Here is a 13,861-nt window from a genome sequence, read left to right on the forward strand (position 1 = left end):
AGGTCTTTAGGGCAAGGACCATCTTTTTGTTATATGCATTTGTACAGCACCTAGCACAACGGGGCTCCAATCCCTGACTGAGGCTTCCAGGTGCTACTGCAATATAAATAACTAGTAACATAACCTAAAAGTTGCCATTCAGGAATGCACTAATTTAATTTACTGCAAGTATCTTTTTTTTTTTAAAAAAAGCTCTTTAAGCCTGATCTTGCACGATTAAAGTCAAGGAGAGTTTTTCCATGGTCTTGAATGAGAGCACGAGGAAGCACGAGGGAAAGGCCAAGACGGTAGATAGTATAATCCCAATTACCTGAATGGTTTCAAGGACATTAAGCAGATTCAGTGAGTGGAGTGATGGGAGACTGTGTATCAAGGAGGTTGCTGGGTATGATTCACACTGGGGGACTAAAATTCAGAGAAGAGGGAGCAGAGTTCAGATAAATTGGGTTGTTATGGTCTATAAATGAAGATAAAATGCTTTCCTGTAATTTAATGTGCAAGACTCTGTGCTTACTTGCACCATTGACTTCAGCTATGCTTCACGCTACTGAAGCAGAGTGCAGATTCAAGCCTGCTGTTAACTCAGAAAACGATGAAGCAATACAGAAAACAAGGGAAGGAATGAGTTTACAGTTTGCTGGTTTCTTTTGCTATAATTTACAGCCAGGGAAAATCAAAAAGCAGCAACAGGTAAACTGCGTGGGCTTTTTCTCCCAAACTTCCTTATTTCATTTTAGTAATTGCGTCCAAGTGAGCTAAGAATATTAGCACCTTGATCCAGTTTTGAGTCTAAATTTCCACTTAGGCCTTCCACAACACAAAAAATGCACTCTAGCAAAAGTCAAGAGGCTCTGTTAAGTCAAGCCAGGGAGATTTGCCAGATTTTCCCATTTCCTACTTTTCATCAGATCTAAAATACACACAGACCAAATGCACAGAGTGTCTGGCTTCCATCCAGTCCATCAAAAGGGCTTAGTACAGCCTGTAGCTGTTACCTTAAAAAATAATCAAGGCACAATTTCATGTGAACACTTTAATTAATCAGCTACTGTGGAAAAGCAAAGCAGTTGGTTTCACAACTGTTACCATCTCATTTTATTATATGATCAGAAACAGCTCAACATGCAACAATATGTTAGGAATAAATAATGTATTTGGAGGCTAGCACTCAGCATTTCAGATTTGATATGTATTCTAATGAGGTTTAGTTCTGTTTTACGAAATTTAATTCTCAGAATAGCAATCACATACTTCCAGCCTGCCAGCAGCACAATATTTGAAGCTTGGGGAACTAACAAAATAAACTCCAACATCCAGCGGCAAAATGAAGACAACAGTGAACACAGAGAAGAGAACCAGAACATATAGCAGATTTCTCATTGACTGAATTCCTGGATGTGTCACTCCGCAGAAGAGCAGTCAAAAGAAAAGAGCCTCCATTATAATCAGCAGATATTAAAGTAGGAGCAATGGAAAATACGACGGAAGTGGGTTTTATGATCTCTCCCCATACTGCTCACGTCACAAACATTGTCACTGTTCAGCAAATTGGTTACTACTAGGGGTAGGCTCCAACGTTGCTTTTAATGCTTTATTTTCTTCTGGTTTGTGTGTGTCATGGGCTCCTTTCACCAGGGGCCTGATCCTACTGAAATCAATGGAAAGGCTCCCATATACTTCAGTGGGAGTTGGAACATGTCCTCGTATGAATTTCTAGACTGCTATACTTCTGGGCTGCTAGTTTCATTATGAGCTTCTGATCACACCCACTTAGGACAAATTGGAGTAGCTCACACTGAAACCAGAACATTGTAATAGACAGGGCTATCTTATATAAAAGGTATATGATTGTGTAATCGTGACATGGTACGGATAGGAAGATTTTTGAAAGTAGAAATATTGTAACATTAAAAAACAATTGATGCCCCTCCCTCTCCCCTCCAGTGACAGGGACACAATCATAGAAGCATAGAAGATTAGGGTTGGGAGGGACCTCAGAAGGTCATCTAGTCCCATCCCCAAAAACCAATATTCAATGGTACTTAACTGCCGAGAAAGTGACTAAAGTTTTCAGTTTTTATTAAATGAGGTAAACCAGGCATTTACGATGATTTTTAAATGAAGAAGTGTCTAACAATGAGACGCTGCACGAAAAAGATAGATGATTGGTCAGAATCCTGGCTTTACCCTACCCGGATCTCATCATGTAATTGATACCATATCTATATACAACTAGGCTTGTGAAGAAAAATTCCAGGAAGCTTGTTCATATATAGTCTTGCTTCCTGCAAATTTCAATTATTATATGTGTATTCCTAGAGCACTTAGCACAATGGTCCAGGACTAGGGCTTTGAAATGCTGTACTAACAGAACAATAAGATGGTCCCTGCTGCTCTTCCCATATAAGTACACTTTCACCAGTTAAGGGATCAGGGCTGCACACTTTCACTGTTACAGAAAAGACTCAGTTCATCCTTGGTGCAACTATACTGGTTGAATGTGTCCCTTCCCCAGGAAGGCTGTTAGTTTCACACTATAGTCTGTTGTTAAAAATAATATATTAAGGAAGGATGTTTTGTCTCCCAGTTACTGTGCGTCCTTGCAATATCCTAGCAAGCAAAAAGTCTGCCTATATAAAGAATGGTTCATATAATCAGAGGAGTTGGAGAGCCAAAGATGAAATCATTTATCTGGTCCATCTCCCCAGCCAAGTGGGGTTGTTCTGATCACTGAGCTTTCTAAGGCTGTGTCCATTTCAGTTTTGAATGTTTCAAAGGGTGGGACTTCTGTCACTTCTCTGGGAAGATTTTACAGCTGGAAAGATCTCGCTATTAGGAAGTTTAATTTTCTACCTTTCCTCTCATTACTCCTCAGAATGCCATCCAAAACAGCCCCCCCTCTCTCATTTTCCACTCTCTGACTCACCAGCACACGATGATCAGTCAGACGGGGCTACAGCCCTATAATTTTGACTATAATGTCCTTGGTCTTGTACAGCAGAATGGTTAGAATTTTCTGTGTTACCATGTAATCAAAAGGTGAGAAAATAATGTTTTAATAACCTTACTTTATTAATGTTGGGACCTGATTTTTCACAAAGGCTATGTGCACTATCCTGTGGGTACTTTTTTTTTTTTTTTTTAACTAATCTGTAATTCCCATTGGTTCTCTACATATGGTAGACATCTTTATTTTATGCTCTTCTAGCCCAATTCAATTAAAAAATAATCCCCCTTGGTACAAATCAGATAGAAATGTGTACAATTCAAACTTCACCTCCGTGAGATGAAATGGAGGAGATAAAGGCATAACAAAGGTAGGAGCAGTAAGCAGACACACCTCCAACATATTGGTCTACTTAATTATGCAGAGAGAGGATGCAAATGACAAGACTACATTAGTGCCAGTATTATATTTGAAAGGCAAAAGGGACCTGACTCTGACCCTGCTTTCACACTGGTGTAATTCCACTGACATCAAAGGAGTGAGTTCTGGGATTTGATCAGAAACAGGTCCAGTGAATGCTCACCTCTGTATACAGTATCGCAAATACCATTTGCTTGCAAATGAAAGCAATTGGAACACACATTGACTGTAGCAAAGATGGTATTTAGCCAATTGTACATATGAGGTAAGAATGAGAGTCTGGACAAGTTCGAGTTCTTAGCCAGCATGCCAAATACATTACCATATAAAGAGTAACACAACGCAGGTATAGCCCCATATTTCATTATAAGATAAACCCATTAACTTCATTTTGTCCAGATAGCAGCACTGGCTTAACAATACTGATGTTTTGATTAACAAAGACCTTTATTTTAAAAGTTCTGGGAAGATCGTAACTTGTCCACATATGCTGTCTGAGAAAACAGTATGCACATTTGATAATGAGAAGACAATTAAGCTGAACACTCAGTGTCTTTCTAGAAATCTCATTTTCATTCCAAAGCAATGCTTTTTGGTTTCAGTCTTTTAACTGTATGGACCTAAATTTTGCCCTTGGATACACACATACAATCTCCACTCATGTCACTGGGGGGTTGCCAAGTTGCATTAGGGAAATGCTTGCTCTATAGTAATTAATATGATGCAAGAAACTTGTAAGTAGCTATTTTAACATCCTTTTTAATTTCAGAGATGCCTTTGTGAGACAAGTTCAACATGGCCAACCTCAAGCGTTCAAAACTCAGGAGTCAGGCTCTGAAAATTATGAGATTGGCTGAGAAATCAGGACAGTTTAAAAAAAATGTTGGGATTCTTTTTATTTACCTTCTGTTTCTGAGCCTTTCAGTTTCACCTTTTCAAGTTTTTCTGTACAACCATGAGAACTAGAAACTTTTTTTTTCAAATGATAGCTGAGATTCTCCTGGAATCACCTGACTCCAGGAGGTGGGGCTTTAAGAAATATCAAATATTGTGAGACTTGCAATAAAATCATGTGAGTTGGAAGTGCAGCAAATTAATGAACGGATGTAGGACCAATGGATACATGAGACTGGGAAAAATCACAGGGCTTGAAAAATATCAGTAGCTCATGAAAGGGGAATAAAGAAAGAAAGAAGCAGAATGCTGGCTGCTCTGCTACTGAAGCTTGATCTACAGAACAGCCTTGGTATTTCTGTGCTATAAGAAACGACACACTTGTTTGCCCTGAAGCAGGCCCAGGAAGGAGGGAGGTATATAGGGTGAAAATAACATTTCCTGGTTTCATATTTTGTTGGAAAGAAGCCCTCGTTGAATTGACTTCACATGGTATAAAGATGTAACCTCCCTGAACAGATTGAAAAATTTGTTCTACCCGGGGTCAACAATTCATTTGATGAAGTTACAGGATGGATGGATTTTATTTTCAACATCTGTCTTTCTGTTGTGTTCCTGGTAATACTGCTGCTGCACTCTACAGAGAAGGGACTAAACTCTGCCCCGAGTTACATCAACACACTCCCCACTGGCTGCAATGAAATAGCTGAAATTTGGCCCGTGGGCTTCAAATTAAAGGAGATCTACTTGCCTCTCGCAAAATAAGCAGCATTCATCGTTATCGTACTGCAAAAATAGCTCAGACTAGCCTGTAGAGAACAAGGTACAAGCTCTCTTGATAAATCAGTGTATACAGCTCTGCTGCCCCATCAATATTGCTGTAACAGTGAGCTGATGAGAACAAGAACAGAAGAATTCATAGCAAAGTTGGGCCCCAATCAACTGAGCTTGGGATCTGGACTCAAGCTCAGGGGTTTGGAGCCAGGTTCCCAGTTTGGGGCCCATCTGTGTTTCTCAATGGCTTCACATGAGTGTAACTGGACTGATCTTTGTGACAGCAGTTATCTTTTATTAGCACAGTGAGGTCTCCATATCCACAGGAGCCTTTTGAGGCAGTGTTCTAATAACAGTAGCAGAACGGTTAGGAAGCTAATATAGGTGGAAGGTGATTATCAGTAGTAGGGTGTTATTAAGAGATTTGTAAATGGCCATGGTGTTTACAACATACAGTGAGACTGGATCCTTGCTCTCAAGAACCTGCCGGGGCGCTAGATTGGATGAGCACAGGACAGCAACTGCAACTGAAATGATATTGGGGAAGAGAAGAGATTCATGAATGGGACCCCTTGAAGGTGGGATGTGGAGAAGGAGGGAGAGGCTACTTTGAAAAACCTCTCAGAACTCGAAAACTTGAGCCTGCCAACGTAACTTCTCCCTGGATGGTGAAAATGTCGAGCTTCCCCAGAGAAAACTGTTGGTGAAAATGAATCACCTAGTTGTGCCAAATTTTGTTTTACCCAGCTAAGTGCTAGAGGATTTTATACCCTTTCCTGGCCTGTTATTGCAGCAACCCTAGTAGCTCCTGCCGTGCTGAAAACCTTCCAGTCTTCCCTGTCCTGGTTTAAAACCTTCATTTCCTGGCCAAAGTTATTTTCAATGCATCATACATCAATTTGTCATTTCTGGTAGTGTACTCCATAGTCACTGAACCACTACTAGTTCCAATGGTAGCTTCTTTCATTTCTTCAGCGTCATTAAGAAGATGGTGAGCAAGTGAGGCTGGGAATGAAAAAAAGTTTAAAAGGAAAGCACGCCCAGATCTGCTCTCTTTGATATTTCATTGACAGTGAGCTGCAAAGCGAAGACTGAGGTAAGTCCAGATTTATGAGCTAGGACAGTGATCCTACTGGACAGGCTGATACATTCTGGGATGTATCCAATGAACCAGAGAGCAGCTAGAGGATTTCAGAGATGGGGAAACTAATTTTGACCATGTTAGTTAAAATTGATTTCTGTATTGGATTCCTTCCTCTCTCCAACACTCACAGCCCTGATTACTGGAGGCATTCAGCATAGAACTCTGCCCTTCACTCAGGTTTCTCTTTGCAGGTCACCTTTAATGAAATCTCACAGATCCCAGCTGTGGAACCTGCCCTTCTCTTTAGATCTTTTTCACTCCTGTATCTGCTGTTCAATATCTTTAGCCTAAAAACAATGAGAGTTCTGTAGCACTTTAAAGACTAAAATTTAATTTCAGTAGGCATAAGCTTATGCCTACTAAAATTAAATTTGTTAGTCTTTAAAGTGCTACAGAACTCTCATTGTTTTTGCTGTATACAGACTAACATGGCTACTCCTCTGGATCTTTAGCTCAGAAACAGCTGTGAATGTGTAATGATTGCAATCAGGCCTCCCGCTAGCCACATCCTTCAATCTCCTGCATTATGACACTTTGCAATGATTCTGCAGCCATCAATCAATATAGCTGAACGACACCCCCGTGACCAAGTGTGCGATTACCCTACATGTACCATGACTGGGTCAATGGAGACCGTCCCCAGTCATGCAACCTTTGCCATCAGTCCTGAGTGTCAGACCCTTCTTACAATACCCATTCTGCAGACTGGTAAACTGAGATATAAGAGATAAAGCCAATGACTTGCTTAAGGCAAGATCAGTACATGACAGGAATAAAAGCCAGGATCCCCCAGCAAGCTCAGCTGTTCTACTCCACAAAACAGGGGAGAGGTATGGGGCAGCAGGCTGACACCTAGTGGGCACAGAAGAGCATAAACTTTCTCTATTTTGACTCCAACCTTCAGTAAATCCTACTGCAGGGGATCACCCTGGGGGTGGAATGTACGAGTCTGCTCTCCTCTAAAAGGGAAGCAGCAGCAACTATCGAGGAAAGATTTATTATCAAGGCAGAGGTGTTAGCATCACTCAGGCTGTAAAAGGGACACATCAGGAACACTCTCCGCATCCCTACCATTGCTCCTTCCTCCCTTGTCTCTTGCGGGACTGAATTCAGTTAATTGTATCAGACAGAAACTTCGTTACCGGGCGAACATGTAGCAAATGCAATTTTCTGAATTGTAGCCCAAGCTGCTGGCTTTGCTCATATGTGATGCCCAGTGCAAGGAGACAGTTGTACCGTCTGTGTAATAAAGGATCTGCATACATTTGAGTGCATATTAAACATGAGAGATTTTGTAATCCCTTTAAAACCAATTCTCTGGTTTCTGAACACAAATTACAGCGGAGTTCCAATCAACTAGATTTTGCAAAAATAGCAGGGTGCTTTTAGCTTCCAGGCTGATTGACGTGCATATGAGTTCATGATCTTTTTCAGCATCAGACACTGGATTTTGATTGTGGGGAAACTGAGTCACATTACATCAGTCAGTGTTTCCTGAGAGATTACTTGAAAGCTGTTTGATCTGACACACAGTTCTCAGGCAGGGTTTCTTAGGATCCAGTTCTGTTACCCATCCTGTTGAACATGATTATGGAACTATAAGGAGAGCTAATCGAGAATTAGGAGCATGCTGGTGACATCCAGCTATAGGCATCCATCTCTTCTGACTCTGCTGGTAGAAGGAATAATTTTTTTAGTCTCAGTAAATTAACACCATTAGGGGTTCTACAGCACTTGCAACCAAAGCATTTTACAAAGCAGTATCGTATTGTACTCTCCTTTTCCAGATGAGGAAACCGAGGCACAGAGAAGGAAAGTGGCTTACCCAAGGAGTCACAGAACACCAGTGACAGAGCAAGAAGGAGCAACCCTGTTCCCCAACTCCCACTTCAATGGCTTACCTACTAGGCCATGCTGCTCTAAAGCATGGCTGATTGGGACATAGATGAAGACTGAGGGGGGAAGAAGGGACTGAAATGTTGCTTATGGGATGGATGACGCAGCTGGGAGAAATAGCCATGTTAATGTCAGCACCCCAGCTCTCTCTGAAGATTGTAGGAGCAGCAATTGCCAAGAGAGCAGTCCTTGGCAGAAAGATTGAATTATTTTCTTTCTGATGTGGCCCTCACTGTGGTTACCCATGCCTTTGTCACCTTCAGGTCGGGTTACCACAACACACTTTCCTTGGGCTATGCCTTCAAGCCATTCAGAAATCACAGCTGATTACAGAATGCAGCAGTCCTCCCGTTAAGGAGTCTTTCATTAGACAGCATGAGAGACTGGCTGCCAATGGATTTCCAAGGGAGGTTTAAGGTTCTGGTTTGAACGAAAGAGCTCTCAATGGCTCCAGACCCAGCTGCTTTAAAGGCTGCCTCTCTCTGTGTGAAACGATGGTAGTTGCCTTCCTCCAAGGTGCTGTCACATCCTTTGGCTGGGAGTCGCCAGACAGCTGCCACATCCATGGCGTCTACCAAGCTACAGAAACCGGGTGGGCTGAGAAGCTAGTAGGGCTATAGCCCCAGCCACAAGAGCTCTGACTGGAGGATCGCTGGGCTCCACCGATGGGTCCAACTATGCTATTTTAGGGACAAGGAAGTTTGTCTGAGCAACAAGGTGGTTTCCTGTCATAGCTGCTTGTGCCTGCCTCTGCACCCAGCCCTGGGCCTGGCCCCTGCCTTAAACCCCACCTTTGCTCCTCCTGCCCTTCCAAATGCCAATGACCACGGCCTCCCACTTCTGTCCCTGACTCTGGCTTGGCCCCTGACCTCGGCTCTGATCCTCAGCTTGGATACCAGGTAAATCTGACTTTGGCTTGACCCCTGGCTCTGATAACTGGGGCTGATCCCGGGCTTCATTTCTCAACCTGGGTGCCTACTCCGCCCACTAGACCTGACTCCTGCTCTGACTACAAGACCAGACCGCCTATGTCCCAGTCGCTAACAGATGATCCAGTTATTATCCCCCTTGGTGTAAATGAGAGAGGGCTGAAGGCAAAGCGGTTGGGCTCTGGAACTCACTTCTCCTTGTAGGTCATGGATATGGTGCATGCTGGTAGTCTGTTTTAGGGTAGGGAAGGTTCTGTTCGAATGTCCTTTTTGACACAGGTTTTATTCTTGCCTGTGCTTGTAACATGGGTCCTGCACCGGATATTGACAGGAGCAACTGAGAAATCTCTGAATAAACCAACGAAAGGGATGTTCCGTGGGGGTTCACACCTCATGCCGTATGTCTTTGTTTAAGCAATTTGAGTAACAATCAAATAAATGCCTTTGGGTTGTGCCCAGGGAAATTTCCTGTCTGTAGCCTGGCCTGGATGCACTGAAATGATCTGTCAAATACAGAGGTCCAACGTTTCAACAGTCTATGGCAGAGAGACTGAGGGAGATTCATATGTAAGACCTACCAGGAGAGCTAAACAAAAATAAACGTATGGCATTTAAGACATTAGCATAACCAACCTGAGGCCAGATCCCACACTGTGCTCACCATAAAGTACAAAGTTGCTCCTCAGTAACCTTCTGGAACGAAAGGCTCTGAGGTAATCAGGGACTGATACAGAAATGCCAAGAAAGGGGCTGGGTGGTGGCAGTCTGCCCGGTGGAAACACACAGTGCCAAGAATCACCATTGCAGTTCCTCTTCACACTGCAGACAGAACTTGGGATTTTGAATATTGCTGCATGAACCCTGCCATTTTGGATTGCCACAGGCTTCATAACTGAAGCTGGAAGTTCAATCCACAGGGCTGGAAGCAAACCATCCTCTGGATATTGACATGGAGGTTGGGTGTTCAAACTCCAGCATGCAATCAACTTCAAGTCTATGAAGGGCCATTGCATGGCACTAACGCATCTTCAGGCTCATCTGTGTAAATCCATAATGCTTCCAACTTCACCCCTCTAAAATTCAGCTACATCAAAGCCCAGAGAAATTATTTTGCTCTAAACAGTTGCAGGTTGGGTCCCTGAATAATATTTTATGTGAATAAATTGCATGAGCTCTCTAATTAGCACAAATATTTCTGTAAGCCTTTATAAGCACTTTGGCAGTGGTTCCTAGAGTGATCTGGTACAAAATATGTGCTGCACTGGCAAAGAGCAAAGACTTAAATAAATGGCTGAACAATATAATCTGCCGAGGATTATCCATCTCGAACCATACATTGACTGAGTTTGGCCAACCAGAAATGTTGGGTCCCTCCTGATCCTTCTCCAAGCCTTCTCAGCTGCATTTCTGACACTGTACTTTGTCCCAAACTCTCACAGCTCTTATCCACCTGCCGGCTGGGAAGCTCCAAAGTGACCACAGACTTCAGCTACAACACAGGTAATTTTGGGGCAAAACATTTCTATGACTTCACGCACCCTTTAGTTGTTTATTATGAGGACACTATAACTGAGTAGAAGAAAGAGCTAACACACACATACAATAGTTCATTTGCATAACTGAGTTTTAAACCGCCAGTCGTTATCTTGAAAGGGATATCTTAAATCTACCAGAATATGAAAGCAGAAGCAAAGCTGCCACTCCTTTGCCTCAGGAAATTCAGGTTGCAAGATCAGCCAGCAAGCTGTGGTTTTTGTAGCACGGAGTGTTCATGAAACAAAGAATTTGATTTAAGAAAAAAAATGGGCCAACCTCTCCCACCCCAAACCACACTGTACCCCCTCAAAACACAGTCAGACAAGACCCTTTTAAAATTATCCAAGAACTGCTTAAGGTGGATGACTGAGCTTTTTTGGTTGGCTCAGGCAGAGTGAAAGAGAGGACAGTGTGATCTATGCAGCACGGAACCATTTCGAAGCAAGGTAAAAATCACGTACAGTTGTAAAGCAGCATGCAGGTTGGTAGTTACAAACAGACGCCTGCAGACACTATCTGGGCTTAGCATTTACTAGCATGAGGAGTTGCTTACCTCGGTGAAGACCCCCACAGAAGCCAAGAGGTCTCCTTACGATAGCAACCACTGTGTCTTCTAGTGAGTTTTGCATGGCTGAGGCCTTATATGGTAACCCTTGACAGTGGGATTCATTCTGCTCTAATGGCTGTAGCGAAAAGCAAGCTAAAAAATCAGGCGCATACACAACAAAAATATGCACCAAAGACAATAGCTCAGATCCTGCACCCAGGGCAGCTCAGGGCATGTAGGTGCTAGGAGGTTCTGAGCAACCTTTGCACTCAGAAGATCCTGGGTCACCTGTACACTGGGCCAGCCCCTGAAGTTCTAACTTGCACCAGCCAGTGACAAGTGGCCAGTATGGCAGCTGGGCATTATTTGTGAGCAGGAGCACTGCAGTCTTAATTCCCTACATCAGGAGCCAGCAGTGGTGGACGACCTTGATGCTGCTACATTCACTGTGCACCTCCTGCTATGGAGTGATTCTCCCATGGTGGATGTAGGTCCAGAATTTGATGGCAAAGCAACTGAAGTGCACCAGAGGAAAATTAGGCTGTTAACCATACAAAGTTCTATGAAGAGCAAATTAATCCATACATTAAAATACTAACAGAAGCAAAAAGAACACCGGTAATATATATATAATTGTATTGGCTACAATAGATCATGCATAGCTGCACATCTCAAGATAGGATTTATATTGCATGGGTTGCCCTCCTCTTCCAGGAAAAACAAAGCAGGATAACAACAGAGTGACACTGTAAACTTTGAATTTCCTTGATTTGGGGTTGTAATACATACCCTTAATATTCCCTTGATTTAATTCCCTGTGACTTTTATAGCGGCAACAGCAGCTTATGTTATAATTAAGGTTATGTTAAGCATTTCATTATAACTAGGCTATAAGATTTTTATTAGTGAATGTGGGTAAACATCGATTTTGTCGTACACACACAAACCAACAAAAATATTTGCATTGATAATAACTGCAGTTTCCAGATAGGCAAAGAAAGAAAAATGCTACTTGAGAACTTATTAGCATTTGATTTAAGGGTATTTATTTTGTATATTTTGACATGCAATGTTGTCAATTTGTGTTTTAATGGTTATCAAACTTTAACTTTTGAATCTCATCATCTACCATCATTACATTACTATTGTCTGATCCCCTGCCAAAATTTCCCGCAACTATGAACATTTAAATTGATACAATTAGAAAAGAAAATGCTTAAAACCTGTAATTGTGAAAATTTAACTCTGTAAAAATAAAAACATGTTTAAAAATAAAGCTTGATGTGAGTTGTCAAAACTGTAAAAATAAAAATGGAATTTTGCCAAGACTAATTATAACCCTATTTCCAGGTGCTGATCTCTCTTTGAAATACTCCCCTTTGTGGCTGAAATTCTCCATGTTTGGTCTCAGACCAGAGATGATGATTACTAAAAAATTCAGCAAAATCCCTTCTCCCGTGATTTATTTTATGGAAAGGCGAAAAAATATATTATCCCCTTTTAAAATCAATTTGAAGAGACCTTTTGCTCCGGGTGTAACACGTCTGATTGAAACTGACCATGTGAAATGATGTTAGACCCTTCAATTCATGAAAGGGTGAAAGCGACAGGAATCCCTCACTGCTCTGTTCCTGAACACAGCACTAAGGACGTAAGAACGGTCATACTGGGTCAGACCAATGGGCCATCTAGCCCAGCATCCTGTCTTCCGACAGAGGCCAATACCAGGGAACGAACAGAGAAGGCTGGGGGCCAAGGAAACTTTAAACCACTATTGTGCTCCCCTGGATTTGTAGTCTTACTAGGCGACTGAACAGTCCCTGGCTCATATTAGAGCAGTCTCAAGGCTGCCTTAACTTATGTTCTGCTGCTTAGGTCCTCGTCGGGACCATTTACCAGCCAAGAATAATCGGAGCACATTGTGTTCTCGCCACACCGTTCAATCCTCGGATATGCTCCCAGAACATTAGGGGCAGAGAGAGCACACGGAGTCTAGGGAAGTCCTCCATGCATTGGGATGGTTTGTGCCTTGTTTACAAGCTCTTTTATGCTAGTGGAGCAGAACCAAGATCAGAACCCAGGAACGTACAAAAGCTCAAGACCTGATTCTGCAGCACCTTGTACCCTGTGTAAACCATAGCACCACAGCAGAGAGAGTTCAGAACAGGAGTGTTCTGATTTGATTGGGTTTTATACCCAGGAGTCAAACTGTGACAATAAATATGAAGTATATACTGGATAAAGATGAGGAACTTGCAACGATAAATATCTAGCTCTTACATAGCACTTTTCATTCAAAGACCTCAAAGTAACTTGTAAAGGACATTAAGTATCACTGCGCCTCTTTTACAGGCAGGGAAAGTCAGGCAGAAGAGACAAATTGATAATCTCATAGTATTTGGTGCTTTCTTAAAGCCCCAATTTCTGGAGTCAGGTGATTACATGACAATCTCATCTTTCATTAAAAAAATCAGGTTTTAGCCCTCATAAGTTATGGAGAAAAGCTTGAAAATGTGACCTAAAGGCTCCAAACCCAGAAGGCAAATAAACCCCCAGCCAAATCACAGTGTGAAATCCTAGTCCTGGTGAAATTAATGACAAAACTTCCATTGATGTCAATGGGACCAAGATTTCACCCATTATTAATATAATTATTTTTTTAGTCTCATGATTTTTAAGCCAATCTCATGACTTTGGGGGGGCCTGACTCATAAGTTTTGAACACTTGTGATTGGCAACACTACTGAAGTTTCCCATATGGCAGCAGGAACAGC

At 42.2% G+C, this 13,861-nt stretch overlaps 1 protein-coding gene across 2 annotated transcripts in view; it reads right to left on the reverse strand.

Moving 5' to 3' along the window:
- Nucleotides 1-13,861, reverse strand: part of PRICKLE2 (prickle planar cell polarity protein 2) — a 176,198-nt gene that overhangs the window by 52,068 nt on the left and 110,269 nt on the right. The gene's annotated exons all lie outside the window — the stretch shown is intronic.

This window comes from Emydura macquarii, unplaced genomic scaffold (assembly GCF_026122565.2).
Source record: "Emydura macquarii macquarii isolate MOO-44397 ecotype Brisbane River unplaced genomic scaffold, CSIRO-AGI_Emac_v2 contig_71, whole genome shotgun sequence".
Lineage (NCBI taxonomy): Eukaryota > Metazoa > Chordata > Testudines > Chelidae > Emydura > Emydura macquarii.